General features: G+C 35.8%; 1 long non-coding RNA gene across 2 annotated transcripts in view; it reads right to left on the bottom strand.

Moving 5' to 3' along the window:
• The window catches only part of LOC129219801 (uncharacterized), a 124773-nt gene that overhangs the window by 86717 nt on the left and 23236 nt on the right, over positions 1-14820 (bottom strand). For both annotated transcript variants that reach the window (XR_008580438.1, XR_008580437.1), the window contains exon 2: positions 8078-8184. This is a non-coding gene — a long non-coding RNA (uncharacterized LOC129219801). The remainder of the gene's footprint in view (positions 1-8077; positions 8185-14820) is intronic.

The raw sequence follows: 14820 nt of genomic DNA, 5'->3' as shown, positions 1-14820 counted from the left end.
TCAGCTCGTTTTTTTTTTTTTTCTTTTGACTTGAGGTTCAAAAAAAAAAAAAAAAAAAAAATTATTTACATAGCCTATCTTTTATGATGTTACGAGAAGAATGCTCAAGAGTTTTTCCCCGGACATTTATAGAAATTAAAAGCGTGATTGTGGTCGACCTTTGGTAACGAAAGGGGAGGTAATTGGGTTCAGGGACTTGCGTACGGTAATTTTCAATCGCTTACTTATTCAGATATCAATTAATTTATTTACATTCCTTCATTTTATAGTTCTCTTATAAATTAATTCATTCACTCATTTATTTTCCCTCGTGTTTTAATTAATTAATTGATTTATTTGTTAGTTTATTGTTTCTTTATCGTGTTCAGAAATATTTTTCACAATCGAATACGAGGCCTGTTTTTAAAGTAAGGTCCGTTTAGAAATAAAAAAAAGAACGAGTATAGATAGAGCAAAGATATTTATTGCACAAAAATCTACCACCCTTACGCTATATTTTGACATTGCTCCAGTGATTTTCCAAGCATTTGTCATAGCATGGTACAGGTTTTTATATACCTATTCGTACAAATTTGCCGCCTGTGTAGACAGACTACCATGAGAACTCTTACAGGTCTTTGGCTGGGACGTTTTTGAACATTCTCTGGTCTGCCCCCACCTCGCTCGCAGCAACTTTCATTTGTTTCGGCATCAAAAGTCTTTCCTAGGTGGTCTGTGGCACAACAGCAATAATGAGCTCAGAGAACATGTTACCCCATGGTTGACTACACAGGCGGCAATTTTCTACGAATAGGTATACAAAAACCTGTACCACGCTATGACAAATGCTTGGAAAATCACGGGAGCAGTGTCGAAATGTAGCGTAAGGGTGGTGTAGATTTTTTTTTGCAATGAATGTCTTTTCTTTATCTGTTCTCGTTCTTTTTTTTATTTCAAAACGGACCTTACTTTAAAAACGTCCCTCGTAGAAACTATTTCAATCAAAAAATATTTCATTCTTCACTTTGCCCTATGAAAAAATGGGGGAAACATTTCCACTTCTTTTTTTTTTTTTTTGAAGGAATATGATTATACCGAAAAAATAAAAATGTTTCAATGAAAGTTTGATTGTAAAACACAATGCAACTGCAATTTCTGATACAGATTTCCAATTTGTTCTTTTGGAAAGAGCTCAGTCATCTTAACTATTTCACTTTGCCCCACACTCTCCTACTATATTTGCTTTTCCTTTTAGGATAGCACAATCCAATCAAGCGTGTCACCGACATCCAATTTATAGAGGAATGGATATTACAAGTGGAATTCTGCATGGCTTGTGTGGTAGATAGGGTTGGAACAACATCCTGACGGCCCGACCGCAGGGGAAACGATAAGAGGTAAACAACAGATAAGAAAAATGCATTTGAACTTGGGACCTCGGAGATGAGAGGGCCAAAGTTCCGAACCGTCATCTTGATTTAGCACTCAGTTGGCTGGCCAGAAAAACTTTGAGGCACACAGGCCATCTGGTCACTTGTTGGTAAGTGCGGCAGGAAACAATACATAACGACATCCTGTCGTCACATCAACTCGTAGCCAATGGGTTTCCACCCCTGGCAATTCAAAGATCATCAACTAGATGGGCGATTCAGGGGGCAGGAGAGGAGAAAGAAAGCCTTCAAATGAAACTGGATAGGATTTCGCCTCTCTCATATAGATTCTGCAATAAATATTAAGATCAGGTTTCGAGGTATTGGAAGCAGTTGGATCTATTTAGATCTAAGTGAAGACAAAGAGTAATGGCGATCAAAGTCGTTTCCACACAATTTCCAAGGACAACTACAATCATTATAGCAAGTAAGTACCCTCACAAAAGCGGTTAGCAATCAACTTGGCGTCACGAATGTTTATAACGAAAGTGCTATTACTAGTTCTGTTCAACAACAACTGCAGCAAAAAGAAAATATCCAATTCAAAACATAATTCATAATTTTGACTTTTAATGCAAAATAGCAGACGAAACTGCCTTTTGTTTTGTAAATATTACCCCCCCCCCCTTCCTCTTCACACGCAAAGTCATTTTCTCTAACTTATCAAAAATATATCGAGAAATGAAAATGATCTGCAAGCATTTTTATAGCTTGGAGTAAAAACAGGGCCGCCGAGAGCCATGGCAGGACCCTTGTCAGTTTAGTTGTCGGGTTCCTCATCACATAAAACACTTAAAAATTATACTACTTCGATTTCGAGCCGGGTCCTTAGTTTGACATGGCCTCTCGTCGGTCCTATGTAAAAATCGAATAAAAACCGAATCGCTTACTAGAAGTTTATAAGATTTTGATAATAAGATGATCTTAATTTGCCATTTTTATGAAACAAAAAAATTATTATGAACAACTATTAGTGTCAAAATTCAAATCAGAGAATCAGTAGCGATTCCTCCTAGAAAATGAATAAAGTATAGAGCAAAATAATACTATATTGGAATGTAAAAATGCTTATTTCAGAAACAAACAATTGTTTATATCCTTGACAAGCTGTTAGTTAAGTTGATAAACGAGATTGTCGATTTTTAAACGTCATGAAAAATATATTGTAAGAATTAATAAGGAAAATTTTGATCGCTGACTTTCGAAACTAAAAAGGATATACAATAAAACCTCTCCTAACGGACACCCCTCACGTGCGGACATCCATCTTATACAGACATTTTATAATTCTCCGATTCCAATGCAAATAACTTTATTAAACCCCTGTCCTGCGGACACCCCTCAATTGTGGATAAAAAAGAATTCGTCCCGTTAGTGTCCGCATTAGAAGGGTTTTACTGTAGCAACAAAAATTATTTCATTTTTTGTTCTGTTTCATAAAGCAGGGAATTCAACACCAATACAGCACAAAAGTTGTTAGGAGGGTACTTAGTCCTTCAATGAATAGTCAGTGACCACAGGCACCTAATGTTGTTCATACATCTTTAACTTCTTGAAAATTGTAACAGGATTTTTTATCCACTGTCAACATGACATTTACAAAATTCAAGATGAATATACAGTTAATGGGTAAAATCAGTGGATAGAGTTGCGTCACCTTCTGAGAATGAATACAGACAGAACAGGTATAAAGGTATACAGTAATGCAACTTCTGATGGAGGGACTGTTTGGATGGAGAATTTGCAAACAAACTGGAAATTATTTTATGGCGGATGATGGAATAGGAAAGACTTCTGAAGAAAACTAGGGCCCACAAGGGGCCAATGATAATGGTGATGGATTAATATATAGATAAAGAACGCTTGAAAAATAGTATAAAAATACGCATAAATCTATTGTATGTAAAAAAATCGGAAATAGAACATTCATTTTGTTCCACACTCAAGTAAAGTATAAACATGATGTGTTAGTTAGCAATAACAATGCAATTTCAAAATAATTGTTTTCAAGCAAAACTACATTCGAGGTTTTTTTTTTTTTTTTTAATACAGACTTGTGTTATACAAAGCAATATAAAAATTAAAGTCAATTCCTACATTAAATTGTCTTTAATTTACAACGATTTGATTTTCTACTTTAATTATTCCTATATTAATTGATTAAATTTAATAAATGAATTACTATTTAGTAATGTGCCCTCCAGTACAAGTTTAAAAAAAAATGTATTTGAACTTGAGTGGATGGTAAAGAGTATTATTTTAACGGTTCAAAATTTGAACAAGATAAAATACATACAGGGGAAGAGTAAACTAATAGTAGGAATTAATGGCAAAAAACTGAGTTTTGATTTTGAACAGAAAAACGTTTATGTCGCGAGACCGCTTTTCCATGCAAATGTCCAATTCAAAATATATCTCATGTATTGAAAAAAAAAAAAAAACACCAGAACCGGAACAGAATTCAAAAGCTACGTTTTGTTCAACTTAATCAAGTAACAAAATCGTCTGTGTGATGTCAGAAAAAAAAAGATAAATAAAGAAACAAAAAAAAAAAAAAAAAAAGAAAAAAAAGAAAAGAAAAAAAAAAAAACTAAATTGTCGCAGGCGATCATTAACGGACAGTGAGCGCAGTGCATCGCATAATTGTAACGTTGTTTGTGTGCAACACGAAAACTCCGGATCAGCGGTGGGGTTCACCTTCATGTGCTCCACTGAACCGGGACGTTTCAACGGCGTTGCAATTAGCGGACGCAATACCGTTCTTCAAACCACAGTTTCGCACTCACCTTTCTCGTTAAAGAAAAATTGTATTCGGAATAAATAAACGACCCGTTCTACGCTTAGAGCAGGAATTAGTAAATGAAGGGAGCATGTCTAATCACTGGCTTAGCAAAAGCTGAGACTAAGACTCCGTGTCACGTGATTCAACAGCTTTGCTTTAAAATCTATCGCGTGACTTGGGGTCCTTGGCTCGAGAAAGAAAACTTCACTCCTTCCATTTTGTCTCTTCGAAATGGTTCTACGTATAAATCCATTTTTGCTTCTTTTTAAAGCCCCCAGGTTACTTTTTCTCACTCCACATCAACTGAAGGCCGTTCCTATTTTTAAAAAGGTTGAGACTCATCCATTGCAAAACACGATCTACTTTTCACAAGCTACTTTACATAAGCACAAATTCATATGAACATGCCCGCCAAAAACAATCCTGTAGATTTTTTCAATGTGGTGCAATATTGCTTTTTTCATTGTCATTGAGGGAAAAATGGGGATTTTTTGTTATCCCATAAAATGCAATCATATGCATGTTCCCCGAGTCATATAGAGATTAATTAATGGAAATATGAGATGGATGAAAAAAGTTAAAATAATACTTTTTCAATGAGAAGTTATTTAGGGAAAAAAGAATTTTTATTATCTGTAAAAATACAAGATCATAGACAAATTTTCAGGTCTTCAATTATAGATTTAATCTACTTTTAGCTGCAAAGTGCCTGATAAAAGTGGTCAATTTGTGTACAACAAGAAATACTGTAATCAAGTATGGTCCCACTGAATACGATATTTAGTAGTATTTAAGTGGGGCCATGAAGTAAGCATTCTACACGAATAACTTTAAATTTTTCCAAAACACTTTCCATTTTATTAGGCTCAGATGCATTTTTGATCTTCTTACGGTACCATGTGCGAAGCGAGATCGCAAACGTAAACAAGAATCCCACCAAAACCATTCTGTAAAAAACTAGCCAAGTCTCGATGGAGCTGTTTGTTTGTCTCTAAAAAGTAATGAAATCTAGACAAAGTCATGACAAGTCGAAGGTTCCTTACTGCGATTTCTTGATTGTTATAGTTAATGTTGTGTGATTTGGCCGTTAAACATTCTTTATACGTCAGTGGGTACAAGTCAATTTTGTTTACACGTTTTCCAAGTGGCAATTTTCCATCGTCAATGGGTAGCGGTTCTGGCGACAGATTGGTGCAATCGTGTCATGGAACACCTGGTTTTGTACCCTTGTGTACCCTTTAACGGCCAAGTCACACAACATTAACTATAACAATAAAGAAATCGCAGTAAGAAGCCTTCGACTTGTCATGACTTTGTCTAGATCTCATTACTTTTTAGAGATAAACAAACAGCTCCATCGAGACTTGGCTAGTTTTTTACAGAATGTTTTTGGTGGGATTTCACTTCTTTTTGTAGAAACATTTAATTTGTGTAATATTCGAGTAGACTAAAGTTTGGCTAAATTAAATTAGAAGATGTGTCCCACTACGCTGGACTTTTGCAATGGCAGTCGATTTTTTTATGTACCAATAGTAGAAGGGGGCATTACCATATCTCTAATACAGCTGAGACCAGCTGAGGGTTCTTCATTAGATACTTCAGACTTTCGATTTTTGACATCAAATGAAGCGGCCAACCAAGTTGAATATTTTTTGTAAAGGCGGTATGTCGATCTCTAATAGTTTGGTTGGGCTCTTGTGTTTTCTAATCAGGGTCACTCCAGATCTTCGATTATCCTAGTTTTTATAGTTTTCCCTTTATGCGACCATTAAACCCTAACTCTGTACCAAATTTCACCTCTCTGAGTTTGTGGGAAGTACTAGTTCTATTTTGATGATCATGAGTGAGTGAGTGAGTGAGTGTCATAAATGCGAAACTTTGCTTTCGCTTAACTTCGGTACTAAATAACCAACAGACTTAAAATTTCGGATTTTAAGTATGTGATTATAGCTTACTGGATGACGAAAATTTTTGCGTTCTGGTCTCATCAGAAGGTTCTCAAATAGGGGCCTGAAAATGCGGCGAAATGGTTCCAGTAAAGGATGGTATGGCAGTGTTTGCTTCGCGCCCCCCGATTGATGGTGCCAGATTCCAATGCGCGAAAGTCTGATATTACGTAGGAAACTTTCAAACCATGGAGTAAAAGCGCTAAAATGAGGGATACTTTATAAAAATTAAATTTAAAGGGATTTATTTTTTTTCATTTAAGAAAATCCCTAAATGAAAGGATTTTTTAAAGAGATTTATAAAAACCGGGAAATTTTCAATAAAAATCGGGAGACCGGGAGAAATGTAAAAAATCCGGGAGTCTCTCGGTAAATCCAGTAGAGTTGGCAAGTATGTATGAAGCAGTGAGAAGCAAAGGAATGCAAACGCCAAAATTAAAAATTTGGAGATAACCAGTACACAAATGGTAGGTACCAGTACAAATGGCAGGCAGTCTGTTTTGGTGTAAAAGGTAGCTCTGGTGGGTGCTGCTAGACAGCATGATTTAGATTAGAAGAAAAAAAAATCAATGAAAGAATACCTAGCGTCTGAACGCATTTTACTCGAAATGTTAAAAGTCCTCTTATATCCTTTGCTTCTCACTGCCTCATATTTTTGTTTCACAGGATAACAGGTCAGAAATGCAGAAAATATATTAGCGCAATTGGGATGTAATCAGTAAAGTAACTAGATTTTACACATCGATTCAAGCCTGATATTTAATTTAAATCATCTCTTTAGGCCAATTGATGGGAGAAAAAGTCAATGTGTAAAGAGCAACGATTTGCTTTCATAACTAAGGTATATTTCAGGAAGTTGAAGGGGCAGCTTTATTAACACACACAATTTTTAGTTCTCACAGACATTAAAATGAAACGTAAAGTTTAAAATTAGCCGATTGAATACAATTAGGGGCAGCTGGGGTAAATGGGAAAAATATTTTAAATATTTTTGTGTATTATTTTGTTCCAATAGTATGATGAGTTGAGAGATAAAATGGTGTGCACATCCAAGACTACACTCAATGACAGTAAGACGGAATTTTTTTTCGACTTCATGACAATTAGTTCGCGCATGAAATGCTGTTTCTATTTATACCAATATATTCTCATTTTCCCAAAATACTTCGTAATTTCTTTCAGAAAAGTTTTACAAAAGAAAGCCAATCTGTAATCTCTGTTGTCTCCCCCCCCCCCCCCTCTTCCTCCCTCACTCCAAAAAAATCTTTATCCGCCCCTGAAACTGAATGGTTATGAGTTACTACATTTATGTTTCCAGCAGAGACTGCATTTTGCGGTTGAAACATGTCCTACATTGTAACAAATTTATATTTTATACACTAAAATGCTTTATGGTGGGGCCCAATCAACGGGCCGAGAAGTTGATTCATGTGACCCGTTGTTTTGTTCAATGTTACGAGTAGAAAACTACGTTCCGGAAACTTTCAAAAAAGAAAAACCGATCAATTCCCATCAGGTATTAAAAATTATTGCTGCTAATTTGGAGCCAAATGGTCATGAATTAGTGCAGAAAATAAAGTTGGAAACTTAGCAATGCTAAAATAAGCATGTAGTAATGATAACAACGAATCTTAGTTTGTAATTTTCCTTCCTTTTTCGTATTTCCCAATGTTATCTAAGGAAAGAAAACCTCAAATTCTTTTAAATTTTCTATGTGTTCTGGCTCGCGAAATTCATTTTAATATGAGATGCGACCCACGGATAAAGAAAGCTTGGGCATCACTGCTATAGGTAACTTAAAACAAATTCCATGAATATTTATCAAAGTTATATGAAACAACAAGCGTTAATAGCGCAAATAACAATGAAGACTATCCAGCAATAATATAAACCCGGTTTATTCTCAAATAAAATGAATATGTAATTGAATTCATATTTACCTTTATCTTGAAAAAAATCTCATCTTCATTTCAGAAAAATAGGCAACAGCTGAAGTCTAGCAACTAGACGGGAAACGTAATCCAAGTTACCAAACTGGAAATATGATCTAAAATAGAAAAAAAGTTGTTTGTTAATAATATAGAAGTTAAGGAAACATTCAATTCATATTCACCATGCAACAATTTCATGCGAAATTACGAATTGATAAATTTAGTAATTGATGCAAGCTGAGTATTTTTACTCAACTTGCTCAGCAACGATTTACTACTCGGCGGTTGGAACCAGTACAAATGCTGAATTTGAAATAATTCTTACACAATTTGATCTAAATTTTGCAACGCATTTCATGGCACATAGAGACTCGTGGCACCAATTTGGCTCCTACTGCACCGTTAGAAAATTCCGTAAAATTTGTGGTTTTAAACTGTCTGTTTTAGGATTGACCTGATTCTCTGCCTGTTTTAGGTTTGGCTATGCAAAACCGTAGAAGCTACGAAGTAAATTCGTAATCCCCATCGGTTTATTGAGAAGACTTATGTATGGTAAAAAAACAATAGTGACTACGAATTTCCTTCTTTACTTATACAGTTTTGCACAATCAACTCAGCTGCCAATTTAAAACCGTTAATTTTACGGGACTTTTTAGCAGTATGAAGTGAATTTAGCTTTCAAAACAAAATGTCTAATGGTAATGAAATATAATCGTGAAAAAATATTTTAAAAAGGTGGAATGGTGGGATGAAACATCCTGCGAAGCATTCATTTGTTCATTAAACGAAAAGTATAACTTGGATTTTAAGTTGGAAGAGATTTAAGACATTGTTCTCGGTAAGAAGAGGACAATCCAAAACGAATCGATCAATTCTTTCCACACGAAAGAATTAGTTGAAGAGTAAATGTTACATCAAAGTGAAGCAAATAATTAGCGAGCAACATTTCAAACCAAAAGTCGTTTGAAACTTTCCATGAAATCTATTATTAACACTTCAAAATAGTATCAACAACTGTTTCAGCTTTCAGATGCAACCTTTGTTGTTAACTTCTTATGCGAGAGGATAACAAACCTATAAAAAAAATTCCAAGATATTTATAAAAGTCGGAGGTGAATCAAATTCTTTCGTTCAAAATTAGTGAGGCTACAGCAACTTGCTATCTAGACTTTGCAGAACAGTATCTCATATATCACTCGTTCCTGTTTATACGAACTTGAACGTTATGATCCGTTACCCAACGATGGCCTCTCTCAAGATGGGGAAAATTATACACTGCGAAATTTACGATGAAAAAGCTTATAGGCACATAAAAATGGGAAGCTCTGTAACAGCAACAACTTATGCCACACCTAAAACTCCGCAGGGTTTTTTTCACGTTAACTACCAAAACAGAGAGGATATGAAACTCAGAGAAAAATTGAAGTTTCTCGCTAATCAAGTAAAACAAACATGATCATCTCATAAAAGTTATTAGCTACGATTAATACAACTTCAGTATCAATATAGGGCAGGGCTGTCCAACTGGCGGCCCGCGGGCCGCATGCGACCTGCCAACTTTTTATTCAGTATATTTCGTTTTTCGACATTTTATGGTATCAAGAAGCATCCGAGACTACCATTCTTGGTCAAGTCGGGGTCCCCAAAATTTCCTCTTGATCGCCTTTTTACTCCTTTCGTTGTATTGGGAGAAAAAAGTACAGGACATCTACAGGCCAAGGTCAAACAGTCCTACCCTGCACGCTGGTGTTCAAACGAATTCCCAGAAATAGTATTGCCTCGATTTGGCGGGAGGAGACCGGGAGGGAAAAGAGAAACATTTTAAGATAAGCAAAACCTGCCTGCAGTTAGTTAATAATAAAGACCCTCCCCCCCCCCCCCACTGACCTTTGTTGATTTCGAAAAATAAATTAAAAACTTGCTCTCGTCAATTCTCCGCTCTTTTCCGTTGATGATATCGATGCTGACATTCCAGCCCTTGTAAAGAAGGCGTATCGGCCTGTTCTCAAATTAAAATATAAACAAATTGTTTTATAATCCTTCTGTTTCATTGTTTTATAATTATTAATTAACTATTAATTGTTATTGTATAAGAGTTAAGGGGTTATTGTTCAACTTTTTCAAACTGCGGCCCGCCTGGTAATCAGTGACAGGAATTATGTGCCATGGGCTCTTTGCAGTTGGACAGCCCTGATGTAGGGAACAAGTGTTTAGATGCCATCCCCCCCGCCCTCAACGATGGATCTAGTTTTCAAAAACTTAAAGGCGTTTGTGGCGAAGACAACAATTTAAGCATTTCAAAAGTGAAAACAATAATTATATTTAAAAATAAAATTTAAGAGAAAAGGCAATGTGGAGAGCTTCAGAACAGAAGCACTTACACACACACAAAAGACAAAGAAAGAAGACTTAACCTGGCTAAGCCACATCCTTTTTAAGAGGGCGCTGTGCCCCTAGAACAGGAATTAAAATGGAGGGAGCAAGTCCAATCATTGGCTTAGCAAAAGCTGACCCAAAGACCTCTAGTCACGTGACTAAACAACGACGAATAGTTGGCACGTTTTTGTGTAAAACAAGCAAAAGAAACCAGATTTCTTCCAATGCTTTGCTTTAAAATCTATCACGTGACATGGGATCTTGGTTTCACGAATGAAAGTCTTCACTCCCTTCATTTTATCTCTTCTCAATGGCTGTGCCCAGCCCCTTTCTTTTAGAAACGTTTGATGCGTCCTCCTTGTTTCTTTGAAGTTTTAACAAAACTTCATCACAAAAGCACACTTTTTTTTAAAAGGTGAAGACTCACACAAGCCTGGCCTTGAAACGTGATTCCTTCGTTTCACTCATCCACTGGATTCAGTTTTGGACATAAATCTGGAATGTTTTTAGCATAACTTTTAAAAATAAACGTTAAAAAGCTTTTCATTATTTAAAGAGAAAAAAAAATCACTGTCGAAAAATAATTAGGTTTTGTATGCATAGTATACAAAAAGCTTTTTAAAAAGCACCTTTTATATTACAATATTTCTATCCAAAAAAGTGCTCTTATAATTGAGGTTAATATGTCCTTCTATCTGAAAGCACCCCGCCCCTTTTTCGGTCTGAGAAAAACACTGATACAACACATCCCACTTTTTTGATACTGCCTTGATGCTTTAAATATTTTATATTTTTCAGAAAAATAAAATTAAAATTTGTTTAAGTTTTAACAGTTAAGTTTTAGTTTCTCTACCACGCATTACCGCTCTCAGCTTCTATTATTATCATTTCGTAGGGGATTCCTGATATTCTTTGCATCCATTGTAATATTCCTAATGTGAATATAATTGCAGTAGAGCGTTTCAACTGTTCCAACTTTAATTAAAATTTTACAGTCGAAGAACACCTACGAAGTTAAACGAAAAAAGAAATTTAAACATTTGTCGTTCATGGAAAAAAAAAGAAAGAAAGAGAAAAAGAAAGTTAAAGAACATGAGTTTTTTTACATCATTTTCCCCGGACAGTGCAGTAGCTAAACAATCTATCTTTACACAATTTTTTTCTCTCAAAAGCACTCTAGAACGCAAGCTTTTTCAGGTCAGATTGCATAGGCTTCCACAATAAAAGATGTTACATTAGAAAATAATCCCACAGAAACAAAAAAAAAAAAAGGTTTTTTTCCCTTTAATGTTAAATCTACTCTACGCTAAAAAAGCAGATCAAGCACGTTAAGAAGAAAAAAATCGAAAGAATGCTACATAAGATTTGAAAGAAAAAAAAAGAAAACAAATGTCAAGCGAAAGATTTTCTTCCAGTTGTTTAAATCAAATTTACAAAACGATGTTTTGTATCAAATACTTTCTTGCTACATTTGGCGACGCACAAATATTCGGAGAAAGGTTCAAGGGAAAAAAAAATCTCTAAGCGATCTAGTTTCGTTTCAATCTCGATTTCTTCTATTCACTTTCCGGAGAAAATAAGTAAAAGAAAAAGCAAGGTTAGTCTAGCACTGAGCGTTTCTGACATTTGTTATTATCCGACGACTGCAAATCGATTCTTGAGTTCTTGAGAATCCCTGCAAAATGGCCAACACACATTGCCCGGTAACCCACCTAATGGCATGTTCGGAAGCGTCAGAACTGCGATGGAGAAACTACATTATGAAAGTATTTATTCACGCTACGATAAGAAAACATACAGCTCCTCTTGAAGAACGCATACTTTAAAAAGAGTATGAAGAAGAAGAAACATTATTTTGTACTTTTGTACATACCAATCAAAATGAAACGCACAGCTCACAGATATGAAAGCTTTTGTTTTCCGAAAAGTTGTCAGTTCATGTGTTCCCTAGTTAACCTAGGTATGTGCGATGGCATCAAAATCCCATCCTGGTATTTCAATCGAAGGAAAGAAAAAAAAATTTTACAACCAGACATTGGCGCCTAAGCCAGGTGCGCCTGGTGAGTGTGTTGGTTCACCAGTTCTCCCCAATATTTTTTGACATTATCCTCATACTGAGACAACACTAACACAACTTTCTAAATGATAAAAAGTAATTGGCCGCTTGGGAGTCAAACAAAGAACAGTGTGGGGATCCACCACTCTGATTCTACAGAGATGGTTTCGTTATTACTGCCGTGGGCAGGTAAACGGCAGCATCTGCAGAAATGAGTTTTCGAGATAATTGAAGAAACGCGTTTTGGATTAAACGCTAACAATAGGGAACGTTGGATTCAGACTCTTTTTCAGCGGAAACCAAATAAGCAAGTTTGTACAATAAAGCTAACGTACAATAGATGACAAAAATGCAAAAAAAAAACAATAATAATAAATTGAAACAAAAGAAAGAAAAATTAATTTGAATTTTAACATCTTGAATTCAAATTATGTTTTTCGCAATCACGAGTGTTTGTGTGTATGTAGAAGTGTGTGGGGACAGGGTATGTGTGTTTGTGTGTGGGGGGTGTATATGTGTGTAGGCATGTGTGTTTGTGTCTGTGTGCAGGCATGAGTGTGTGGGTAGTTGTATGTATATGTGTGTGAGGGGTATGCGTATGTGTGTGTAGGCATGTGCGTTTGTGTCTGTGTGCAGGCATGACTGTGTGAGTAGTTGTGTGTATGTGTGTGTGTATGTGAGTGTGTAGGTGTGTGCGGTGGTGTGTTTGTATGCGTGCGAGTGTAGGATATGTACGAAATCTGGAGACTGTTTTCGCTAGAGGTGCAGTATCGGGAGGAACCGGCCGACGATGGTGCTGCAGAGGGAGGTGCGGGGAAATAAAATCAAAGTACATCAAAACACTCAAGTGAGAACAATAAGCAATCGTAATTGCTCAAAAAAAAAAAAAAAAAATGCTGCTAGTGCCCTTTACATGCCCACAGCAGATTAGTTATGTCCAGTAAGACCTCCAAAAAAAATAATCAGAGTTCTCTATGCCTTGTTAAGAGCACGTTGCATCATATCTTTGTTTGAGAATTTACCTGAGGGTCAGGTTAACAAACAAACCGTTTCTTTAAGAAAATCAACGTCTATAAAATTCTTCAATTATACCTCGAATAACAACGGAAGATCACTGTGGAGGAATTTAGTTTGAAAGGGCAGGTAGAAGAACTTATAGGCATTGTGATAACTTTGGATGCTGGAGCCAACGTCTGCAAGAAATAGGGGTCCTATTTTCGCCAATAAACCTTATGAGGATAATGTCAAGCAAATTGCCAAGACTAACACCTGGGTCCATTGTAATGTCTGATTTCGTCTCCTCATGGACACGACACCATCACGTCAAATAACAACATCGAACAGTCATCACTCATGCATAAAGTGACCATACGTCCCATTTTGAGCGGGGCAGTCCCGTTTTCAGGTAATTTGTCCCGTTGTCTCTGTACATATCTACAGGGACGTTGATATGTCTAGCTTTCCGAAGTTTGAACAAAAACGGTGTTAACGTTGAAATTAAAAGCCGTTGGGTCGAAACGTTTTCACACCAATGATTCAAATCATGCGAATTTTCGCATATCTGTGGATTTTGCTTTAAGTTTACTCGGCCTAATGCATCAGTTAAAGGGTATTTTTGCTTATGAACAATCTGACCCAACGAAAAAGCACAGCTGCAAATCGCAGTTCTTAAAACAATTGATTGAAAAAGCAAATTGAATGAAAAGTTGCCAAAAATTTAATTTTGAATCAGCACCAAATATACTCCAGCAAATTCTTGCATAAAAAATATGTGTTGTGTTTTGAACCTGCCAACCAGTTTTGATCGAAGTTTTTACCAAGCTGTGTAATTAATATTCGCGATTGCCAGTGTTTTTTTTTTTTTTTTTTGTTTTTTTTCAGAATCTTTTTGCTCGCCAAATTCTTATGCCATGTATCTCTAGTGTTTCATGTTGCAGAAGCATAAAATAAATATTTGTCGTGTGTGAATCGCATATTTATTGTTAAACACCACAATATGTACTACATCAATTCTTTTTGAGAATGTATTTCTACTCTTTTTCTGTTAATAAGCACGAACTATGTAAATTGTGACTTCCTTTTCAATACACATGCAGTTGCCAAATTGCTAAACGTCCCATTTTGAGGGGCAAAAAATCACCTTAATTTACTACACAGTCAGTCCGTCGTAGACCCCAAAATGAAAGGATCTAAAGGAAAATTGTTTCAAACGGCAATAGTCACTAGAGGGGCAGATTTTCTGGGTGCTTCTCTTTTCTCTTTGACTTTTTCGATACCAATTTTAGTATTATCTCCTAAGTAAAAAGTCTCACTTTTAGCT

This window comes from Uloborus diversus, chromosome 4 (assembly GCF_026930045.1).
Source record: "Uloborus diversus isolate 005 chromosome 4, Udiv.v.3.1, whole genome shotgun sequence".
Lineage (NCBI taxonomy): Eukaryota > Metazoa > Arthropoda > Arachnida > Araneae > Uloboridae > Uloborus > Uloborus diversus.
This window is presented reverse-complemented; position numbering and strand designations above follow the sequence as displayed.